At 39.3% G+C, this 24,740-nt stretch overlaps 1 non-coding gene across 1 annotated transcript; it reads right to left on the bottom strand.

The window, feature by feature from the left end:
- Positions 1–1,878: 1,878 nt before the first annotated feature.
- Positions 1,879–1,985, bottom strand: LOC141650563 (small nucleolar RNA R71). The gene has a single exon (XR_012546588.1). It is a non-coding gene; the product is annotated as a small nucleolar RNA R71 (small nucleolar RNA).
- Positions 1,986–24,740: the final 22,755 nt, after the last annotated feature.

The following is a 24,740-nucleotide window of genomic DNA, read 5'->3' as shown; positions in this document are numbered from 1 at the left end:
GCTCAACTTAAAAAGTGTAATTACTAGTTTAGCCCTTAGTTAACCCTAATGCATCCTCCCTAATTCTCACTATAAATACCCCATTAGTCTAATTAGAGGAGCATGTTCTTCTTATCAATAATTAGTGTAGTTAATATCAATCAAATCTCTCTTCAATATTGTAATCAAATATTAATCAAGTTTTAATCCAAGTTTTAGTTCCTTAATCTCTCTCTTGTTCTTATTTTATTTTGGGTAATTGAAGATTATTTGGGTTATTATTGGGAGATTGACAACCTCTCAATCTAGGATTCAAGTACTTCTATTATTCTTGCTTTATTATTGGAATCATTAGTAGGTATAATCTCTTAATCCCTTTTTAATTATTGCTAATTACTTTCATTTATTCATCATGTTTCATTATGTTAGTATGATTGACAACCTTTCTAGCATGATCAATATGATAATGAGTGAGTAGTCTCTTAGCTAGGGTTTAATGGGTGATTAGGGGAAACCAACATGGGGAATGATTCATGCTTAAATTAATATGCTTTCATATCTTATTTGCTTGCTTGTTTTGATCTTAATGCATGCACATGTTATATTTGATGAAATGCTAAGCCTATGAATCCTTGCATTTACTACCATCTTCTATCCTTTCAACTTGACTTGTAAGACATAACCCAACTCGAGTCTTGTTAGACCATGCATGTGTTAAGTAGGGAAGATTAAGTCGACTTGTAGGTGTTGTACAATCCAAGAGATTCGGCTCCGGACCCAAACTTTCCTAGGATTGTAAGATATAACCCAACTCAATCCATCACAACAATAATTGCTTGCTTATAATTTGAGAACATGTTTGTATGATCATATCCCATGATTCCCCTATGAACCCATGACACCCTAGTGCTTTTAATCAATTGTTTACACCCTTATTTCATTTACCTTGATATTTTATTTTCATTGCTATTTTAGTTTAGTAACCTTCTACATCAACCCAATTTGTGACACCCCTAGACACCGCTAGTTACAATAGAATCTTCATTTCAATACCCGTCCCTTGGGATCCGACCTTTACTTGCCTCTTTACTAATTGTAGAGTTGTTTGTGAAGTATAAATTGTGTTTTGTATCGACCATTGACCAACGACCACATATGCTTAATTGTGAACACCAAATGGCTCCGATCAAAAATGGCGCCGTTGCCGGGGACGGTGTTTAATTGATTTAAGATTTCTTTTATTGTTTTTAGTTGTGTCTTTTTCCACCTTGGGGAAGTAAAACTCCTCAAGGTTTGTCCTAATTGTTTTTGAGTTGTTTGATATTTTGCATGTCTAGAAGGATACAAAGAGATTTGTTACCTTTTGACCGTGAAATCGAAAGAACCTTGACGAATAATAGGAGACTTGTTAGGAGGAATTTGGGAGGTGTTGGTGAAGTTGTTCAACCCACTAGTGAGTTTGTCAATCCTTTCGCAATAGAAGGAGAAGAGAACCCATTAAACAATACCACACAAAATCCACCTACAATGCCTAAATTCTCGTCCCACTCTATACCCACCGAGGAGGATCTACCAAACGGTACTCCTACCCCACAACATCTTACCGGAAACTTTATTGCCAAGTCCGCCTTCATCCAACTAGTTGAGAGGAGCCAATTCGGGGGAATGCCTAGTGAGGACCCTCATTCTCATATGGAAACATTTTGTGATTATTGTGAAGCTATCTCTCAAACGGGCGTGACTCAAGACCAAATAAGATGGGTCTTATTTCCTTTTTCGTTAATCGGCACCGCAAAGCAATGGTTGAAGGGCCTTGATAAGGCCACCCTTGGAATAGATTCTTGGAAGAAGCTAGCTCCAGCTTTCTACCAAAAATTCTACCCACCGGAAAAGACCAATATGCTAAGAGCTCAAATTACGGGTTTTAAGCAAAGGGATGAAGAATCTTTGTATGAAGCTTGGGAGCGGTTCAAAGGTATTTGTCGCTCATGTCCTCACCATGGACTTAGCGAATGGTTTTTAGTGCAACAATTTTGGAATGGTTTATATGAAGATTCAAGGAACATTCTCAATATGGGATCAAATGGAATGTTCACCGAAGTTGATGACAATCAAACATGGAACAAGATTGAGGAAATGGCGGTCCATAATTCGCAATATAGTAGGCCTCGCAAGGCTACTAGAGGAAAGTATGAAGTGGACACCGTTACTCAATTGGGTGCTCAACTTAGTGCTCACATTGACACAATCAACTTGAAGTTTGAACAAGCTATGGCTAGACTTGAGGAAAGCTCAAAATTATCAAAGCACCATGTCAATGCCATGACGGCATCCTCATCAATCCCAAGCGGGATATGTGAGAATTGTGGAACCTTAGGTCATGACTCAAGTGAATGTAGGGGAACAACCGAGCAAGTCAATGCTTTCCAAGCTTACAAAAGCGGTACCCCTTATTCAAATTTTTACAATGAAAATACCAAATTCCATCCAAATCTCTCATACAAAAGCCAAAATGTCCAAAACCCTCAAACAACATACACTCCACCACCCATGAGAAATCAAAACCAAAGACCCTTTTTCAATCAAAACCAAGGTTACCAAAATCAAAATCCATACAATCACCACAATGACCAAAGTTTTGATGTCCAAAAAGCGGTCCTTCAAATGCAAAAGAATCAACAAGAATTTTTCACCCAAATGCAAAAAGATAGCCAAGCAAAAGACACCACCATCAACAACATTCTAGCTCACACCAAGATGTTGGAAACACAATTGACCCAACTAGCATCTTCGAGCTCACAAAGACAAAAGGGGCAATTACCACCTCAAGGTAATCCCCTAGACATGAAACGGTTAGTGCCATTCACTTGAGAAGTGGTACAAGGTATGAAGCACCGAAGGAGCAAGTTGAGGATGAAGTTGTGAGAGCTAGTGAGAATGAAGTTGTGGTGCAAAGTCCCAAAGAAGGGGAATCATCAAAAGAAGAAAGTTCAAAGAAAAATGAAGATAAAGCCAAAGAAAAGGAGCCCATTGTGATTAGACTTCCTTTTCCAAGTCGTCAAGCCAAGCCTAAATTTGATGATCAACTTGGAAAGTTCATGGAAATTGTGAAGAACTTAGAAGTCTCAATTCCTTTCACGGAATTAATCAATCACGTTCCTATCTATGCAAAGTACATGAAAGATATCCTCACAAAGAAGAAGTCGATCCGGAAACTTGAGACTATCGCCTTCACTAAAGTGAGTAGTGCCATACTTCAAGGGAGTTCACCTCCAAAGTTAAAGGATCCGGGAAGCTTCTCAATACCGTGTACCATTGGCGACACAACGATCAACAAAGCCTTATGTGATCTAGGGGCTAGTGTGAGTGTCATGCCATACTCGGTAAGTAAAAGGTTGGGAATGGGAGAGCTTAAATGTACCAATATCACTCTTCAAATGGCCGATAGATCGACGAAGACACCGCTAGGAATATGGGAAGATGTCCCCGTGCGAATTGGGAAGTTTTTCATCCCGGTGGACTTTGTCATTGTTGATATGGAGGAAGATTCCAACATTCCAATCATCTTAGGAAGACCTTTCCTACACACCGCGGGTGCGGTGATTGATGTGAAGCATGGAGAGCTCACTCTAGAAGTGGGAGATGAAAGCATAACTTTTAATCTTGACAAGACCATGAGAGCTCCTCGTTTGCATGAGCCATGTTTCATGATTGATCATTATAGCCGGAAAGATGAGAAGAAGAGATCGGAACTCCAATGGAGGAAGAAAGTTGAAGATGCTCCATTCAAAGAGCAAGTGAATTGTGACAAGGAGAGCTTGCAAAGCTCATCAAAATCAACTGAGGAAGATGATGATGAAGAAAGCAAAGAAGAAAGTGCCAAGGAAAGTGGCAATGTGACCACTTCTCATGAGGGAAGTGATGATGATAGTAGCATGATGGAAGACTAGCCTTGGAGATTCCTACTCTCCCACGGTTTGTCTATATCTCTTTGTATTTTATTTTCATTTTGATCATTGTCGGTTTAGTCCTAGCAACATCAAAGGACTCACACCTCGGTTCCTTTGAGGTGTTCTTTATTGTTCCCACTTTTGTAAAATCCAAAATGACAATCTAGTCTCATGCATAGCATTGCATGTGCATGAACTCCCCCATGCTTTGACATTAGCAATAGTGTCTTGCTTGGTTTGGGGAAGTTAATGCATACGCAACGGGAGGTAATTTAAATTATCCTCTCCGTCATAACAAAAACCATGCATCATGTAGTATAGCTTAGTGTAGAATTGCATTTAGCATAGAAATCATGCATCATTCTTTGCATAATTTCCATCATTTTGGCCATTGAGGACAATGCCCATGTTAGTGTGGGGATGGGAATTCTAACTCTTAACTTTTATTCAAAAACCATAAAAATTGAAAAATTTCAAAAACCATAAAAATTTGAAAAATTGAAAAAAACCAAAAACAAGTTCATTTCCTTTGTATATATTGTCTTGTATATATTATGTTTGTTTCATCCTTGTTCACTTTGATTGACTACGCCACATCCGAGACATGAGGATATTGAAGACCGCATGGTATGATCTTTCCAATCTCCTTTTTCCTCTTTATGTTAATGACTATGTGGCTTTATTTTGATTGATGCGGTAAAACAATGTGAACTTAGGACTTGCATTTAGTTTATATGTCATATTAGTTGGTAGAATCATTTGCATTAGGATGTTTATATGTTAGTTACATCATGGCATGTAGTTTGCATGTTAGAAAAATTTTGCGAAACCGTCTACTTGGGAAGCTTGACAAGTGTATATAGGCCCTAGTAGATGCTTTTTATTCTTAAGACTTTGCTTGTTAGAATGCTTGTAAAACACCCTAGGATGTGTCATGCTAGTATCCTTTGACCCATGGTTTAAGGCCTAGTCAAGAGTACCTTGTGGTGTGATAACTCCTTGGCTACCGTTTATTCCAAGGTGACCCTTGAAACCATGCATACTTCTATCATTCATCCATATTCTACCATACATTTTTGTCATCAAAGGGAATGGGCACAACAAAAAGAAATTGATTTGAGTTCAAAGAAATGAAAAGTGAAAGAAAGTTTGCAAAAATGCATCAAAAGAAAAGAGGAGCAAAAATAGAACTCCTAAAACTTCAAAAACAAGGCACCCTCGTTACTAATTGGGGTGACTTTGAAAATGTTCAAAAAGAAATGCAAAAAGTTGTCAAGTATTGAAATGCCAAAAATCAAAAAGAAATGGCAAGAAAGTGTTCTCAAAAAAGTCAAATGCCAAAGAAATTTGGGGGGAAAACAAAAACAAAAGCAAACTCCCAAAATGAAACTCAAACGTCTATCAATCCCTTTATCCATCGTATCCATTTTTGTGCATGGTAGAGAGGGGACGACCCTTCTTCTTGTCTAGGCAAGAGGGGGAATTCCGCGATCCTCCAGTGTTTCTAACACCATAGGGAGTCTATTCTTGACAAAAGCATTTAACGATTGAGGACAAAGGTACCCTAGCTTGACACAACTTGGAGGTGATTTATTGGTATCCTTCTAGGCTTAGTAGTTTGAACAAATTGCATCTATGAAGGATTGTGCACCCTTGAATTGCTTCCCTTGTAGATAATTTCCGCCACTTAGATGAGGAAAGTGGCTATTATTTTTGTAGATGCATCCATTATGTGATTTTGTGTGCTTAATGTTTGGATGTGTCGCCATTTTGGCAAGACCCACCTTGCCTTGCAAGAAGGCATCCTACCTCATGGTTGTCTTGTTGTGAGTTGAAGGGGCGGAGTGAGACCCGCTAATTGTCTCATATCGGCTATTATTATTAGGTTAGGTTAGTATTGGTCCTAGTCTTTGTCACCTCTTTACTCGGGACGAGCAAAGGTTCGGTTTGGGGATATTTGATGCGACCATAATTGGCGCATATTTAGCCCCCGAATTACCATTGTTTCTATGCTTTTTAGTGCCTATTTGGGTCATTTCTTATCTTTAGATCTTTGTTTTGCATATTCTTTGAGATTTTGATCCCTTGGTAGGAAAGGAGTAAGAATCTTGCATTTTCATGGCAAAACAAGGCTAAATTGATCATATTCAATGACCAAGCATCAAGGAGAGACAAGACTAGAAGGCCTTTGTACATAGCATAGTAGAAGAGCATTGTTGAGAAAAGGATCCTTGAGTCCCCAAGGAAATCCCCAAGGAATTCATGAAGAAAAGGGAAGAAAAAGAAGAAGGAAAGCTGCTGAGCTACAATCCGAACGGATTGTAGAGAATCCGTCCGTCCTCGCCCGATCCGAGCGTCCTCACCAGGAATCCGCTCGGATTGCCCATGCCCAGTCCGTGCGTCTTGTTCCTTGATCCGCTCGGATTGTCCATCCCAGATCCGGCCGTCCCGACTCCCGGCCCGCACGGATCACAAAGACAAACAGCTTTCGTTCTTCAAGCTACGAAATGAAGAAGCCCTTCTCTCGGACAATCCCGGAGGCTCCTTGCTCAACTTAAAAAGTGTAATTACTAGTTTAGCCCTTAGTTAACCCTAATGCATCCTCCCTAATTCTCACTATAAATACCCCATTAGTCTAATTAGAGGAGCATGTTCTTCTTATCAATAATTAGTGTAGTTAATATCAATCAAATCTCTCTTCAATATTGTAATCAAATATTAATCAAGTTTTAATCCAAGTTTTAGTTCCTTAATCTCTCTCTTGTTCTTACTTTATTTTGGGTAATTGAAGATTATTTGGGTTATTATTGGGAGATTGACAACCTCTCAATCTAGGATTCAAGTACTTCTATTATTCTTGCTTTATTATTGGAATCATTAGTAGGTATAATCTCTTAATCCCTTTTTAATTATTGCTAATTACTTTCATTTATTCATCATGTTTCATTATGTTAGTATGATTGACAACCTTTCTAGCATGATCAATATGATAATGAGTGAGTAGTCTCTTAGCTAGGGTTTAATGGGTGATTAGGGAAACCAACATGGGGAATGATTCATGCTTAAATTAATATGCTTTCATATCTTATTTGCTTGCTTGTTTTGATCTTAATGCATGCACATGTTATATTTGATGAAATGCTAAGCCTATGAATCCTTGCATTTACTACCATCTTCTATCCTTTCAACTTGACTTGTAAGACATAACCCAACTCGAGTCTTGTTAGACCATGCATGTGTTAAGTAGGGAAGATTAAGTCGACTTGTAGGTGTTGTACAATCCAAGAGATTCGGCTCCGGGACCCAAACTTTCCTAGGATTGTAAGATATAACCCAACTCAATCCATCACAACAATAATTGCTTGCTTATAATTTGAGAACATGTTTGTATGATCATATCCCATGATTCCCCTATGAACCCATGACACCCTAGTGCTTTTAATCAATTGTTTACACCCTTATTTCATTTACCTTGATAGTTTATTTTCATTGCTATTTTAGTTTAGTAACCTTCTACATCAACCCAATTTGTGACACCCCTAGACACCGCTAGTTACAATAGAATCTTCATTTCAATACCCGTCCCTTGGGATCCGACCTTTACTTGCCTCTTTACTAATTGTAGAGTTGTTTGTGAAGTATAAATTGTGTTTTGTATCGATCATTGACCAACGACCACATATGCTTAATTGTGAACACCAAATGGCTCCGATCAACGCCCGGATTCTGCCACAGCGAGAATTTCCAAAATTTAACGCCTCAAAGACGGGCGTCCCGAGCATGAGACGCTCGGATTCTTTTATGATGGGACGGGTGTCTTCTTGTGAAGACGGACGGATTCTGCTACAGAGATTTTCTTTGAAATGCACAGGTAGAAAGACGGGCGTCTTTCTTCAAATCCGGCCGGATTCTATAAGACGGGCGTTTTTCCTCGTTGGACGCTCGGATGCAACCTCAGTCCAAAAATCTTCAAATTTTCAGCGTAGCTGGACGGACGGTTTCTCCTCTGAACGCCCGGATTCCAGCAAGACGGCCGGATTCCAGGGAATCCGCACGGATTCAGGCTGCGAGTTTTGACTTCTTCTCCTCTCTTAGATGCGTCCACACACTTGAGAATTCGTTCCTTCCTTCATTCAAAATTTATTAGTAACCCTCCCTCACTTACGCTCATGAAAAGAGTTCATGCTTTTTATTTAAAACAAATGCAATAAATACAAGTTAGAGGGTTAGTATATTTACAAGTGGTGGTTTAGGGAGGACTCCACCAAACTCTCCCTTAGATGGTCCTATTAAGGGGGAGGAGGCCCGAGGTAGGTAGCCTCGACCTCTCCAACAAACGCTCCTTCATAGTATGGCTTCAACCTTTGACCATTTACCTTGAACTTGCTTCCATCTTCCACCTTGAGTTAGAAATCTCCATATTTTCCAATTTCGGTTATCACATAGGGACCCATCCATCTAGAGTTCAATTTTCCCGGAAAGAGTCGGTAGCGGGAATTGAATAGAAAGACTTTGTCTCCCTTGTGCAAGGCCTTTTGTCTAATTCTCTTATCATGAAGCAATTTCGTTCTTTCTTTGTAAATCTTCGCATTCTCATAGGATTGTAGTCGGAATTCCTCCAACTCTTGGATTTGAATCATCCTCCTTTGACCGCTCAATTTGAGATCAAGATTAAGTGCTCGGATTGCCCAATAAGCTTTGTACTCCAATTCGATTGGCAAATGACATGCTTTTCCATAGACAAGCTTGTAGGGGGAGGCTCCTATGGGAGTCTTATAGGCCGTCCTATAAGCCCAAAGAGCATCATCAAGCTTTGTGCTCCAATCTTTCCGAGTCTTGTTCACAACTTTTTCAAGGATTTGCTTGATCTCTCGATTTGAAATTTCCACTTGACCGCTTGTTTGAGGATGATATCCCAAGCCGGTTCGATGTTGAACACCATATTTGGTCAAAAGGGATGCAAGCTTCTTCTCATGGAAATGCGTTCCTCCATCACTAATGATTGCTCTAGGAACTCCAAATCTTGGGAAAATTATCTTCTTGAAAAGCTTGGTGACCGTTTTTGCATCAACATTTGGGGTGGCAATTGCCTCCACCCACTTTGAGACATAATATAAGGCCACAAGGATGTACTTATTCCCATTAGATGTCACAAAGGGCCCTTGGTAGTCGATTCCCCAAACATCGAAAATCTCTACCTCTAGGATGCCCCTTTGTGGCATTTCGTTTCTCCAAGATATATTCCCCATTCTTTGACAAGCATCGCAATGAATGATGAATTCTCTTGTATCTTGGAACATTATAGGCCAATAGAAGCCCGATTGGAGAATTTTTGCGACGGTTCTCCTTGCTCCATGGTGCCCACCGTAGGGTGATGAATGACATCCTTCCAAGATTCCTTGGATTTCCCATTGAGGGATGCATCTCCGGTAGAGCCCATCACTACACTCCTTGTAGAGGTTTGGGTCATCCCAAAAATACCTCTTCACTTCGAATAGGAATCTCTTCCTTTGGTTGTGGTTCAAATTTGGAGAGAGCACTTTTCCAACAATATAGTTAGCATAATCGGCAAACCATGGGGTGATGTGCCTTTCAAGTTGTGTTTGAATGGCCATCAAAATATCGTCAGGAAATGAGTCATTGATCGGGGTTTCTCCATTTTCATCATGAAACCGGATCCTTGACAAGTGATCCGCCACTACATTCCCGGCTCCTTTCTTGTCTCTTATTTCCAAGTCAAATTCTTGAAGAAGCAAAATCCATCTCAACAATCTTGGTTTTGCCTCCTTCTTTATCAAGAGATGTCGGAGAGCACGATGATCCGAAAATACAATCACCTTGGATCCAAGCAAGTAGGAACGGAATTTATCCAAAGCATAAATAATGGCAAGAAGCTCCTTTTTGGTTGTATCATAATTCACTTGGGAGGGGTCGAGGGTCTTGCTTATGTAATAGATGGCGTGAAGAGCTCTTCCTACCCGTTGGCCAAGAACCGCTCCAACGGCGTAGTTGCTAGCGTCACACATAATCTCGAAAGGTAACTCCCAATTCGGGGGTTGAATAATTGGTGCCGAGATTAATGCTTCTTTGATTCTATTAAAAGCTTCAACACACTCGTCAGTAAATTGGAATTGGGCATCTTTAAGCAAAAGTTGAGTGAGGGGTTTTGCTATTTTCGAAAAATCCTTTATGAAACGACGATAAAAACCCGCGTGACCGAGAAAACTTCTCACCCCTCTAACATTCACGGGAGGTGGGAGTTTCTCTATCACCTCAACTTTAGCTTTATCGACCTCGATGCCCTTTTCCGAAATCAAATGACCCAAAACAATTCCTTCATTGACCATGAAGTGACACTTTTCCCAATTTAAAACAAGACTAACATCTTCACACTTTTGCAACACAAGGGAAAGATTATGCAAACATGAGTCAAAGTCCTTTCCATAAACACTAAAATCATCCATAAAAACTTCCATTATGGTCTCTAAGTAATCGGAGAAGACACTCATCATGCATCTTTGGAAAGTGGCGGGGGCATTACATAAGCCAAAAGGCATCCTCCTATATGTAAAAGTGCCATAAGGGCATGTGAAGGTGGTCTTATGTTGGTCATCCGGGTGTATAGGGATTTGGAAGAATCCCGAATACCCGTAAAGGTAACAAAAGAATTTGTTGGACGCTAACCTCTCAAGCATTTGGTCAATGAATGGTAAGGGGAAGTGATCTTTTCTTGTTGCGGAGTTTAATTTCCGATAGTCAATGCACATACGCTAACCGGTAATCATTCTTGTGGGTATTAATTCATTCTTTTCATTTGTCACTACCGTAGTACCTCCTTTCTTAGGTACCACTTGGACGGGGCTAACCCACAAAGAATCCGATATGGGATATATGATTCCCGCATCAAGTAATTTCATGACTTCTCCTTTGACAACTTCTTGCATGTGGGGGTTCAATCTTCTTTGGGGTTGAATGGTAGGTCTATGGTCTTCCTCTAGATGAATTCTATGCATGCAAAAGTTGGGACTTATCCCCTTAAGGTCATCTAGACTATAACCTATAGCCTTCTCATGTTGTTTCAACACATCAAGCAACTTTCCCAATTGATCATCATCAAGTCTATCATTAACTATCACGGGTTTGGTCTTTGATTCATCAAGGTAAGCATATTTCAAATTTGGGGGAAGGGGTTTCAAAGTAGGAGTTTGTACCTTACTTTCCTCCTTTGGAGTTTCATTGAGAATTTGCTCCATCTCCATTAGACATTCCATTCTCATAGCATACTCAACTTCACTTTCATCAACCTCATCATATTCAAATCCCATGATGGATTCCTCTTGCTCTTGAGCTTGTAAAATATCCTCTAGGATGGATTGCTCATCCTCTATGGGTTGACATGCTTCCACTAGAATATTATGCACTAATTCGGATTGTGCACGAGTAAGTTCCTTGTTAGCTAGAGCGGCCTCAAAGAGATCCACCTCCAACTCCCAATACATGCTCTTACCCTCACTTGCTTCCAAGGCTTCCAATGCTTGCATGGGATCCTTGAAGTAAGGGATACTCAAGTGGTCCTCTACAAAACAATCTATGAAATCCATCTCGCAAAATATCAAACAACTTGAAAACGATTAGAGCAAACCTTGAGGAGTTTTACTTCCCCAAGGCGAAGAAAGACACAACTAATAACAATAAAAAGGAAATCTAAATCAAACAAACACCGTCCCCGGCAACGGCGCCATTTTTGATGCGGGTCCGTTTCGTGTTCACAATTAAAGATGTGGTCGTTGGGTCACGGTCGAATCAAAACACAATTTATAACTTCACAAACAACTCTACAATTAGTAAAGAGGCAAGTAAAGGTCGGATCCCAAGGGACGGGAGTTGAAATGAGATTTCTATTGCAACTAGTGGTGTCTAAGGGGTGTCACAAATTGGGTTGATGTAGAAGGTCACTAAACTAAAATAGCAATGAAAATAAACTAGCAAGATGAATTAAAAAGGGGTGTAAACAAATGATTAAAAGCACTAGGGTGTCATGGGATCATAGGGGAATCATGGGACATGATCATACAAACATGTTCTCAAATTATAAGCAAGCAATTATTGTTGTGATGGATTGAGTTGGGTTATATCTTACAATCCTAGGAAAGTTTGGGTCCCGGAGCCGAATCGATTAGATTGTACAACACCTACAAGTCGACTTAATCTTCTCTACTCAACAACATGCATGGTCTAATGAGACTCGAGTTGGGTTATGTCTTACAAGTCTCATTGAAAAGATAGAAGATGATAGTAAATGCAAGGATTCCTAGGCTTAGCATTTCATCAAATATAACATGTGCATAAGTTGAGATCAAAACAAGCAAGCAAATAAAACATGAAAGCATATTAATTTAAGCATGAATCATTCCCCATGTTGGTTTCCCCTAATCACCCATTTAACCCTAGCTAAGAGACTACTCACTCATTATCATGTTGATCATGCTAGCAAGGTTGTCAATCATACCAACAATATGAAACATGATGAATAAATGAAAGTAATTAACAATAATTAAAAAAGGATTAAGAGATTATACCTACTAATGATTCCAATAATAAAGCAAAGATAAAAGAAGTACTTGAATGCTTGATTGAGAGGTTGTCAATCTCCCAATAATAACCCAAATAATCTTCAATTACCCAAAATAAAGGATGAACAAAAGAGAGATTAAGGAAATAAAACTTGTATTAGAACTTGATTAATTGTTGATTACAAAACTAAAGAGAGATTTGATTGATATTAACTACTCTAATTATTGATAAGAAGAACATGCTCCTCTAATTAGACTAATGGGGTATTTATAGTGGAAATTAGGGAGGATGCATTAGGGTTAACTAAGGGCTAAACTAGTAATTACACTTTTTAGATTGAGCAAGGAGGAGCCAGTATTTTTCGAGAGAAGGGCTTCTTTCTTTGTAGCTTGGAGAAGAGGAAATCGTGCTGTGCTGGAATCCGGGCGGAATAAGGTCGGGACGGGCGGAATCTGGCGTTGGAATCCGAGCGGATTCAAGGGAATCCGGTCGGATTGTGGAGGTGGAATCCGAGCGGATTGGTGCAAAGCCGCACGGATTCTGCAGCTGCGGGACGGACGGATTGGTGACAATCCGCACGGATTGTCACTCAACAACACATCTTCTTCTTTTCTTCCCTTTTCTTCATAAATTCCTTGGGGATTTCCTTGGGGACTCAAGGATCCTTTCTCAACATTGCTCTTCTACTATAATATGTAAAAAGGCCTTTTAATCTTGTCTCTCCTTGATGCTTGGTCATTGAATTCGATCAATGTAGTCTCGTTTTGCCATGAAAATGCAAGATTCTTACTCCTTTCCTACCAAGGGATCAAAATCTCAAAGAATATGCAAAACAAAGAACTAAAGATAAGAAATGACCCAAATATGCACTAAAAAGCATGGGAACAAGGCTAATTCGGGGGCTAAATATGCGCTAATTATGGTCACATCACCAATCTACTTTATTATCTATATAGACCTTCTAGTATCGTCTTCCCTTTGATGCTTGGTCATTGAATTCGATCAATTTAGCTCCATTTTGTCATGAAATTGCAAGGTTTGCACTCTTTTCCTACCAAGGGAACAAAACCTCAAAGAATATGCAAAACGGGAAACTAAAGATAGTAAATGACCCAATTATGTACTAAAAAGCATAGGAACGAGGCTAATTCGGGGACTAAATATGCTCAAATATGAGTCACATCAGTTCATATGGAGTGTCTTTATTCCTTTTGTTAGGAATCCTATTTAATAAATAGCAAGCCGTCAACATGGGTTTACCCCAAAATCCGTCACTCAAACCCGAGTAAGATAACATGGAATTAACCATTTCTTTTAGGACTCTAATTTTCTTTTCCGCTACACCATTTAGTTGTGGTGTAAAGGGAGGAGATTCTTCATGAACGATACCACTTGACTCAAAATACAATGGATCTTAATATTCACCACCTCTATCGGAACGCAACCTTTTAATCAAAACCGATTTTTGAAATTCCACTTCATTTTTAAAGACCTTAAACTTATCAATTGCCTCATCTTTAGTGTGAAGTAAATATATGTAACAAAACCGACTAAAATCATCAATAAAAGTCACTACATATTTTTTTACCATTTAAAGATGGATAATTGCGAAAATCATATAAATCACTATGAATAAGTTCAAGCACATGTGAGATCCTAGACACATTACCAAATGATTGCCTTGTGATTTTTGTCAACATACAAGTATTACACTTATTAATGTCCAAGTTAAATGATGGAATTAAACCATCTTTAGACATAGTTTCCAATCTTTTATAATGTACGTGTCCTAATCTCACATGCCAAAGATATGAAGTATCATTCATAGAGGAAGCAATAAATATGGAAGTTTCATTTGGAACAACATTCAACATAAACATGCCATTACAGTAATAACCAAATCCAATAAATACACCATGTTTAGATAAAACATACTTATTAGATTCATACCCTTGTTTATAACCAAGTTTACTTAAACAACTACCGGAGACAAGGTTCTTTCTAATTCCGGGTACATGTAATACATTATTTAATTTTACAACATTTCCAGAACTAAATTCCAACACCACCATGCCACGACCAACGATAGGAGCGGTAGACTCGTTGCCCATAAATAGAACGGATCCATCATTCACTAGTTCATAATCCTTGAACCAATGTCGATCCTTGAAAACACGATTGGTTGCACCCGAGTCAATCCACCATGCCACTACATCATCCTACACATAAAATGCCTTAGAAATTAATGGTACATAATTCACAACCGAATTAGAACCAATGTCTAAAATCTGACCTTGATTAGTGGGTGGACCTTGGTCATTAGACCCTTGTCCTCCGTGGCTAGTACTTGCACCCATTTTCTTTTTGTACTTTCCAACCTTGCAATTTGCTTTCAAATGCCCGGTCTTTCCACAAATCCAACAAGCACCTTTCGGTTGTTAGACTCGTCATTGGTGTTGTTAAAAGGGCGTTTCTTCCCCTTAAATTTGTTCTTGAAATCCTCTCCCTTTTCCATCATATTGACGGAAGAGGATCCCATAACATCTTAACCTTTACCCTTGCCACTATCTTGCACCCTTAAAGATTCCTCTATGCGTAAATGGCTACCGAGTTGAACAAGAGTCAACTCTTCCTTTTTATGTTTAAGCATATGTTTAAAATCCTTCCATAAAGGAGGCAACTTGTTTATGATACTAGACACCGAGATAGATTCATTCATCTCCATTTTATGTTGTGCAAATTATCCCAAAATACGAAGCAATTCATTATATTATTCCATTACCGGTCTAGAATCAACCATTTTATAATTCATGAAATTTCCAACAAGGAACTTCTAACTAGAAGCAGCCTCATCCATATATTTAGACCCAAGTTGATCCCATGAATCTTTAGCGGACTCAACATTTTGATAAATGTCAAAAAGAGAGTCAGACATACCATTCAAGATGTGACCACGACAAATATATTCATCATTCTCCCACTTGCTTCTCTTTCGTTGAATTTCCGCAAGAGTTTCATCCCCCAAAATCTCCAGCATAGGAGTACTCAACACATACACAACCTTCAAAGCGGTGAGAAGGAAGTGCATCTTCGTTTGCCGACGACGGAAATGACACCCTCGAATTTCTCCAACTTTCCAAACTTCGTAATCATGTCCTTGATTGAATCCATTTCCAAATGCAGAAAATACTCTAAGAATGTTGTAGTTTTTATATTACAAAGATTACAAATAAGTAACTTATACAAACAAGGGGACTAAAACAGAAATGAAAACAATATAAGACAGTTTATTACACCTAATCGAATCGTGTTGAACACACTTTCCTTAGAGTATTTCGACCCTATAGCCTTTGGGTATCATGAAATCTATGTACGATAAAACGATTCCTTTGTCTTAAGGCAAAGAGCAAAGAACAAAGAACAAAGAACAATAAAAGAGTTTGGTTTTACTTTGTATTTGTCAAAAACAAAATGCAAAAAATGTGTCTTTGAATTAACCGACAACCCCTTATATATATAGAATTTATATAATATAAGATTGTTACAAAATGGATAACAAAGGCATTGTTTGTTACGTATCAAACAAATAACTGCCAATCATATATATCACATGCCACCCATATGTACGTATGAAAGCAAACACGTATGAAGAGGATGACAACCCCGATCGGGGGCGCCAACTCCGTTCGGGGACGTAGCTATTTTTGTTGCTAATGCATACAAATTATTCTAAGTACCTTATAACATATCCCCGAGTATCTAACCCTGATAGGGGACATAATATACATCGTATACACTTAGAATATATGAGCATACACTTGGTATTCCCAACTCACATTATATCCATTACGAGCTCAAACCAATTTGACATAACAAACCCGAATACACTTAAATGTAATGTGATCAAAATCACTAATAAATTGAAAGGATTCCAAACCCTCTAATTAAAATCATTTAGTTATAGATCTAAATTACTCATTGATTTAGATTAGGCTAGATCTAGTTGCATGCATAACTTAAAATGAAATCAGGAAGAAGCAGAATAAGGTTCCTTACATTGTAGGTATGGCACAAAGAGGGCACAAGTGAGGACTCCTTCCTCCACTTGTTCTTGAGCTACAATGTATATGGATGATCTTCCAAAATCCCAAAGTAGAGATTCTCCTCTTGATTGCACCAAAACTATCCCTTAAATCTAATAATATATTGACTAGATATGATTATTAGACACCTTAAAATTAATCTAATATTACTAAAATATTACTACTTTAGTAATCTAATTAGGGTATTAGATATATGAACAAAAACAAGTCAAAAATTATTTTAGAGAGAAGTGTAAGAATGCATGTGAATTAAGAGAGTTGTTAAGTGTATAATTGGAAAAACAAAAGTCCCTCTTAAGGGAGAGGGCCGGATGGGGTGTCTCACACAAGGCCAATGCATGGCCTTAACTTTTGCTTTTTCTCTTATTAAAATATGTAGGGTATGGGCTATAGAAGGTTAGGTTATGATTATGTCTTTTAAACAATTTAAAAACATTTTACGGTACGATAACCATAAACCACCCATAATTTCGGTCCATATCACAATGTGAACACCCATTTTATTTTTGTCAATTGTGATTTTGTAATGTTGTGTGACATATGACAATTCACATGTTACTAGTCTCACTAACTTACATTTAACAAATTAAATGTTATTTACAAAATGAACAAATAAATTTTAACTAATTAAAAGGTAATTCACAATTACATATTATAAAATGGATCATGTTAATATAATCTACAACACTTTGTAATTAAGATTAACCATTCTCTCTTAATTGTTTCATAAACAAATTTTAGTAATATAACATTTTAATTACTAAAACGAATTTTATTTAATCGAATTACAATAAGATATATATTCTCACTCATAGACGTAAATTTTTCAATTTTAAGGACTTAATAAATCTGTATTAATATACAATTAATTAATTTATCTATTAAGGGAATCGTCCTTTAGGTGTGACCTTAAGGGATCAACCGATCACCACCGTCAAACGACAATAATGTCAAACTCTAGTCAGCCAATCATTACCGATTAATGTTGATCAGTTGACATATATAAATGAATCATCCCTTTACGTAATCTTATCATCAGTTTCAATAATGTGATCGCACTATTGTTGAGGACACATACTCCAACAGATAGTTCGTGAGTCTAGTTCATCTTTCCTTGCGTCGATTGTGTCGGTAAGCCTCTGATTTCATAAGTTTCATTAATTTGTCTTTTAGGGTTTTTCTCTAATTTGTGATTTGGGGAAAGGGGTTTTAGCATGTGGTCGTTGGGATTATGTGATTATTGTGTGTAGGTGACGGTGTCATGAATAATTGCTATTGATTGTTTGTGTGTGCTGGGATTGCGAAAAGGTAGGGTTTCCCTGCTCGGTTAACTGTTAATTGATTTAAGATTGTATTGTGATTGTTGTACGATAAATATTATGATTATCTGGTGTTTTTGGATTGGAGTTGGGTGTTGGAGTTATGATGGTTGATGGTGATGTTCGCGAGGTGCGTCCTCGGCTGAGTAGAGTCACTTGCGGGAGTGGGTTCACTTCCTAGTTTCGCCCTCTGTGAAACCCGCCACAGGAGGGGATGTGCACATTAATGGACAGGGTTATCGATCGTTGATGAGTGGGGCTTATGTGGGTACGGCTGCGGTCCCCCACTGGCAGGGCTACACACTTTAGTTGTAGTCGGTTATTTGATGTGATCGGGAGTTAGAGGTGGATGATGATCAGCTGTTTATCTTATCGTACTTGTCTTATTTTGATTATGCAGTAAACTGACCTCGTTGTTGTTTTGTAAAATCTGTGGTGATCCATTCAGGGATGGTGAGCAGATTGTGACACGTGGTGATGGTCTTAGCTTCGGGAACGAGATAGGGAGTCATCACTCGAGTCTAGCTTCCGCTGTCATGAGATTTATCTTTCAGTTTCAGTTGTCGAACATTAGTACTCTTTATTTTGGTTTTGGATTTGGTTTTGGAACATGTAATCATTAACTATTTATACTTCAATAAATGTTGTTTTGGAATAGTAACTTTGATATACTAACCTCAGGCAACCGAGATAATGACGGTCTCTTATGTTAGGGTGGTCCTGGTAAGGCACCTTGGTATGTGGGGGTGTCATAGTGAGTTCAGGCTTGAGAATGTGGCTATTCTGGGCCATGTGATCTCTAAAGATGGTGTATATTTGGATCCGAGTAAGATTGACGCGGTGTCAAACTGGGATGCGCCAAAGAATGTGGCTGAAATTCGGGGTTTCTTGGGTTTGGTTGGGTATTACAGACGGTTAGTTAAGGAATTTTCCAAGATTTATAGGCCGATGATGGCATTGATGAGGAAAGAGACCAAATTTAGCTGGGATGAGAGTTGTGGGACGGCGTTCCAAACCTTAAAGGAACGTTTGACTACAAATCCCATCTTTGCTTTGCCAGAGGGGAGTGAGAACTTCGAGGTGTATACAAATTCTTTGAAGAATGGTTTTGGGTGCGTTTTGATACAGAAAGGGAAAGTCATTAGCTATGCTTCGAGGCAACTGAAGTCTTATGACGAGAACTATCCTACTCATAACTTAGAGATGGGTGCAGTTGTAACACCCCCATACTCCAAGTGCCTTACCAGGACCACCCAGGTATAAGGATATTACCATCTCGGTTACCCGAGGCAATGATAATCAAATAATAATAATGAAACAACGTTTAAATAGAAATACTTTAGTGAAAGGTTACAATCTCAAAACCAAAACCAAAAGTACGAATACATGTTCTCAAACTGACTGTCTACTGATTCAAGTGAAATGTTTATGAAAACTACTAAGCTACAAATGAAGACTTCTATCATCGACCGTGGCACATCCCAAATGTCCCCAAAGACTCAACTCATACTGCTCAATATCTCTGCTCACCATCCCCGAATGGATCACCGCAGGGTTTAAAACAATAAACGGGGTCAGTACTATTTACATAATTTATATAACCAACAATACAGTAACCAATACAGCTCAAACAATCATACACAATCATCCACTCCACTCCATCTCCGTCACCGACTGTCCACTGGACCAGCCCGGCCAGTGGGGGACCGCAGCCGTACCCACCAAATCCCCGCTCATCATACCGAGCTATAACCCTGTCCCATTAATGTGCACATCCCCTTCCGTGGCGGGTTCCACGAAGGGCGAAACTAGGGCGTGAAGCCACTCCTGCAAGTGACTCCACTCAGCCGAGAACGCATCTCGAGAACCAGAGACAAACAATCACAATCACAATACAACAAAGAACAACCGTCCGAATCAATCAACAATCACTAACTACAAAGACAATCACCACACATCATGTAAATAATACGAGTAGGGAAACCCTACCGGAAAGCACAACAATCGACGATCTCACAAATTGATATCAAAAGCTTCCTCTACGAATCCTCCTCCTAATATACAAACACATAATCACTACCAATCATACAAACAACAAAACCCCCAAATCCCCAAACTAGGGTTTAACCAACTTTAAAGAAACATCATAAAAAAGGTATATAGGTCTTACCCTCGACGCAAGGATCACAACGGTATAAAGAAGAGTGAAATCCGACCTTCCAAGCTCCGGGATTTGCCAACAATGCGATTAAAGCGAATGACGTAGTTTGATTTCTCTTCTCACAGTAATTAGGTTTTGAAAAGTGATTTAAGAACAATGACGGAAGTATTATATACTCTAATCGCATTATTAACAAAATCCGAGAAAACAGCCCCCGTAAACCGGCTACTCGATCGAGAAGCTAAGGTACTCGATCGAGTGCCCCCTTACTCGATCGAGTACCCACGTTACTCGATCGAGTACCCAACAGGTCAGAAACTATTTTAATCCGCAACTCGCCCTTACTCGACAGAGTAAGGCCTACTCGATAGAGTACCCCAAGACTCATAAATACGTAGTATTACAGTCTTCCCTCCTTAAAAAGAACTTCGTCCCCGAAGTTCAAACCACAACAAAACAAAGACTCACACTACGCACTCCCGACTCAACAACCAAAACAAAACTCAACATAAAACAAGTTACTAACCCAAACTTAACGACAACAACCATACCGACACAACATAAGAAGGGTATAAAAACTCATAAAAACTCTTTGCGATCATCTCCTACCCCCCTAAAAGAAACAAGGTTACGTCCCCGTAACCACACATACCTGATAAAAAAGGAAAAGGTAACGCTCTCTCATGGCATCCTCTGCCTCCCATGTAGCTTCCTCAGTCTCGTGGTTAGACCAAAGGATCTTAAGCAACACTGTCTCACCGCTCCTAGTCTTCCTAACCTTCCGGTCAAGAATCTGCTTAGGTACCTCAAGATATGATAAAGACGCATCCAGCTCTAAGCTCTCTGCCTCTAACACATGTGATGGGTGATCGGTCCGTTTCGTGTTCACAATTGAATAGATGTTGTCGTTGGGTCACGTCTGAATCAAAACACAATTTATAACTTCACAAACAACTCTACAATTAGTAAAGAGGCAAGTAAAGGTCGGATCTCAAGGGACGGGAATTGAGATGAGATTTCTATTGAAACTAGTGGTGTCTTAGGGGTGTCACAATTTGGGTTGATGTAGAAGGTCACTAAACTAAATAGCAATGGAAATAAACAAGCAAGATGAATTAAAAGGGTTGTAAACAATTGATAAAAAAGCACTAGGGTGTCATGGGGTCATAGGGGAATCATGGGAATTGATCATACAAACATGTTCTCAAATTATAAGCAAGCAATTATTGTTGTGATGGATTGAGTTGGGTTATATCTTACAATCCTAGGAAAGTTTCGGTCCCGGAGCCGAATCGATTTGATTGTACAACACCTACAAGTCGACTTAGTCTTCCCTACTCAAAAACATGCATGGTCTAATGAGACTCGAGTTGGTTTATGTCTTACAAGTCTCATTGAAAAGATAGGTGATGGGTAAAAAATGCAAGGATTCATAGGCTCGCATTTCATCAAACATAACATGTGCATGAGTTGAGATCAAAACAAGCAAGCAAATAAATCATGAAAGCATATTAATTTAAGCATGAATCATTCCCCATGTTGGTTTCCCCTAATTACCCATTAACCCTAGCTAAGTGACTACTCACTCATTATCATGTTGATCATGCTAGCAAAGTTGTCAATCATACCAACAAAATGAAACATGATGAACAAATGAAAGTAATTAACAATAATTAAAAAGGGATTAAGAGGATTATACCTACTAATGATTCCAATAATAAAGCAAAGATAAAAGAAGTACTTGATGCTTGATTTAGAGGTTGTCAATCTCCCAATAATAACCCAAATAATCTTCAATTACCCAAAATAAAGGATGAACAAAAGAGAGATTAAGGAATAAAACTTGTATTAAAACTTGATTAATTGTTGATTACAAAACTAAAGAGACATTTGATTGATATTAACTACTCTAAGAACTGATAAGAAGAACATGCTCTTCTAATTAGACTAATGGGGTATTTATAGTGGAAATTAAGGGGATGCATTAGGGTTAACTAAGGGCTAAACTAGTAATTACACTTTTTAGATTGAGCAGGGAGGAGCCGGTATTTTTCGAAGGAAGGGCTTCTTTCTTTGTAGCTTGGAGAAGACGAAATTGCGCTGTACTAGAATCCGTGCGTTTTGGAGTCGGGACGGGCGGATTCTGGCGGGGGAAGACGGGCGGATTCAAGAGAATCCGGGCGGATTCTGGTGGCTGCTAACCCGGGCGTCTTGGGAGGAAAACGCACGGATTGTGCTTGTGGAGGACGGGCGGATTGTGGAGAAACCGCACGGATTGTACCTCAGCAACATTTCTTCTTCTTTTCTTCCCTTTTCTTCATAAATTCCTTGGGGATTTCCTCGGGGACTCAAGGATCCTTTCTCAACATTGCTCATCTACTATAATATGTACAAAGGCCTTCTAATCTTGTCTCTCCTTGGTGCTTGGTCATTGGATTCGATCAATTTAGTCTCGTTTTGCCATGAAAATGCAAGATTCTTACTCCTTTCCTACCAAGGGATCAAAATCTCAAAGAATATGCAAAACAAAGAACAAAAGATAATAAATGACCCAAATATGCCCTAAAAGCATGGGAACAAGGCTAATTCGGGGGCTAAATATGCGCTAATTATGGTCACATCAATGGGTCACTCACATACTTCCGCAGCTGCGATACATGAAACACATTATGCACTCTCTCTAACGCAGCCGGTAAAGCCAGACGATAAGCAACCTCCCCAACTCGCTCTAAGATCTCATAAGGCCCGATGAACTTATGACTCAGCTTGCCCTTCTTCCCAAATCTCATAACCCCACGCATAGGAGACACTTTCAGAAGAACCTTATCCCCAACCTGAAACTCTATATCCCGACGATGTAGATCTGCATAACTCTTTTGCCTATCCTGAGCTGCTCTCATCCGTTCCCTGATCATCTTAATCTGCTCAACCATCTCATGTACCATCTCTGGTCCTAGAACCACCGCCTCAGCACTGTCGTCCCAACATATCGGACTCCTGCATCTCCTCCCATATAAAGCCTCAAACGGTGCCATGCCAATACTAGTGTGATAGCTGTTGTTGTAAGAAAACTCTATCAAATCCAACCTCTGTTCCCAGCTACCACCAAAGTCCATCACACAAGCCCGTAACATATCCTCAAGAGTTTTGATTGTTCTCTCAGTCTGACCGTCTGTCGCAGGATGAAAAGCTATACTCATCTTCAATGTTGTGCCCAAAGATTCCTGCAACTCTTTCGAAAACCTTGAGATAAATCTCGCATCTCTGTTAGACACTATGTCCTTAGGGACTCCATGTAACTTAAGCACATTCTTCCGATAAGCCATAGCCAATTGTGCTTTAGTCCACGTATCTTTCATTGGCACAAAGTGAGCTGACTTGGTCAGTCGATCCACTATTGCCCATATCATGTTGTTACCCTGTTGACTCTTTGGCAAACCCACGATAAAATCCATAGAAATGGATTCCCACTTCCACTCAGGTACCTCTAAAGACTGAATCTTACCTTGTGGTCGTCGCTGTTCCCCTTTAACTCTCTGGCATGTCAAACAACGGGCCACAAACTCAGCTGTTTCTTTCTTCATCCAAGGCCACCAAAACGTGTTCTTCAAATCCTTGTATAGCTTGTCACCACCTGGATGTACTGAATACGGTGTACAATGTGCCTTTGTCATGATTGTCTTTTTCAGCTCCTCATCATTAGGGACACACCACCTACCATCGAACCTCAAACTACCATCTGTATGAATAGAGAATCGAGACATTGTCCCTTTCTCTACTCCAGCTCTCCACTCAGCCATCTTAGGATCCAAAGCCTACTTACCTCGAATATCATCATAAAGATCAGGCTGCACTGTCAAATCTCCCACAGCATCCCCTCTCTGCATCATATGTATCCCAAACTTCCCCACCTCATCTCTCAACCTCATCAAAGATAGAGTTGTACACAAGGAATGTACACTCTTCCTACTCAAAGCATCTGCAACAACATTGGCTTTCCCTTCATGGTAGATAATATCCATGTCATAATCGCCAATCAGCTTCATCCACCTCCTCTATCTCATGTTCGACTCCTTTTGAGTGAAGATGTACTTGAGACTCTTGTGATCCGAAAATACCTTAAAGGTCGCCCCATAAAGGTAATGTCGCCAAATCTTGAGAGCAAACACCACTGCACCTAACTCTAGATCATGTGTAGGGTAATTCTCCTCATACGGCTTCAATTGCCTAGAAGCATAGGCAATCACCTTACCGTTCTGCATCAACACACATCCTAACCCATTCTTTGAGGCATCTGTATAAACCTCAAAGTTCTCGATCCCCTCAGTAATGCTAGGATAGGAGCCGTGGTCAAACGCTCCTTTAATGTTTGGAACGCCTTCTCACAACTCTCATCCCAACGAAACCTGTTCTCTTTCCTCATCAAATGTGTCATAGGTCTAGCTATCTTGGAGAAATCTTTCACGAACCGTCAGTAATATCCAAATAAACCCAAGAAACTCCTAATCTCAAAGAACGTTCTTTGGTGCTTCCCACTTTGTCACTGCCTCAATCTTCGCCGGATCCACAGCTACTCCCTCCTTAGAGATCACATGCCCCAGAAAAGCAACTTTCTCTAACCAGAACTCACACTTGGACAGCTTAGCATATAACT

This window comes from Silene latifolia, chromosome 3 (assembly GCF_048544455.1).
Source record: "Silene latifolia isolate original U9 population chromosome 3, ASM4854445v1, whole genome shotgun sequence".
NCBI lineage: Eukaryota > Viridiplantae > Streptophyta > Magnoliopsida > Caryophyllales > Caryophyllaceae > Silene > Silene latifolia.
The sequence above is the reverse complement of the archived record's forward strand: the minus strand, read 5'-3'. Positions and strand labels throughout refer to the sequence as shown.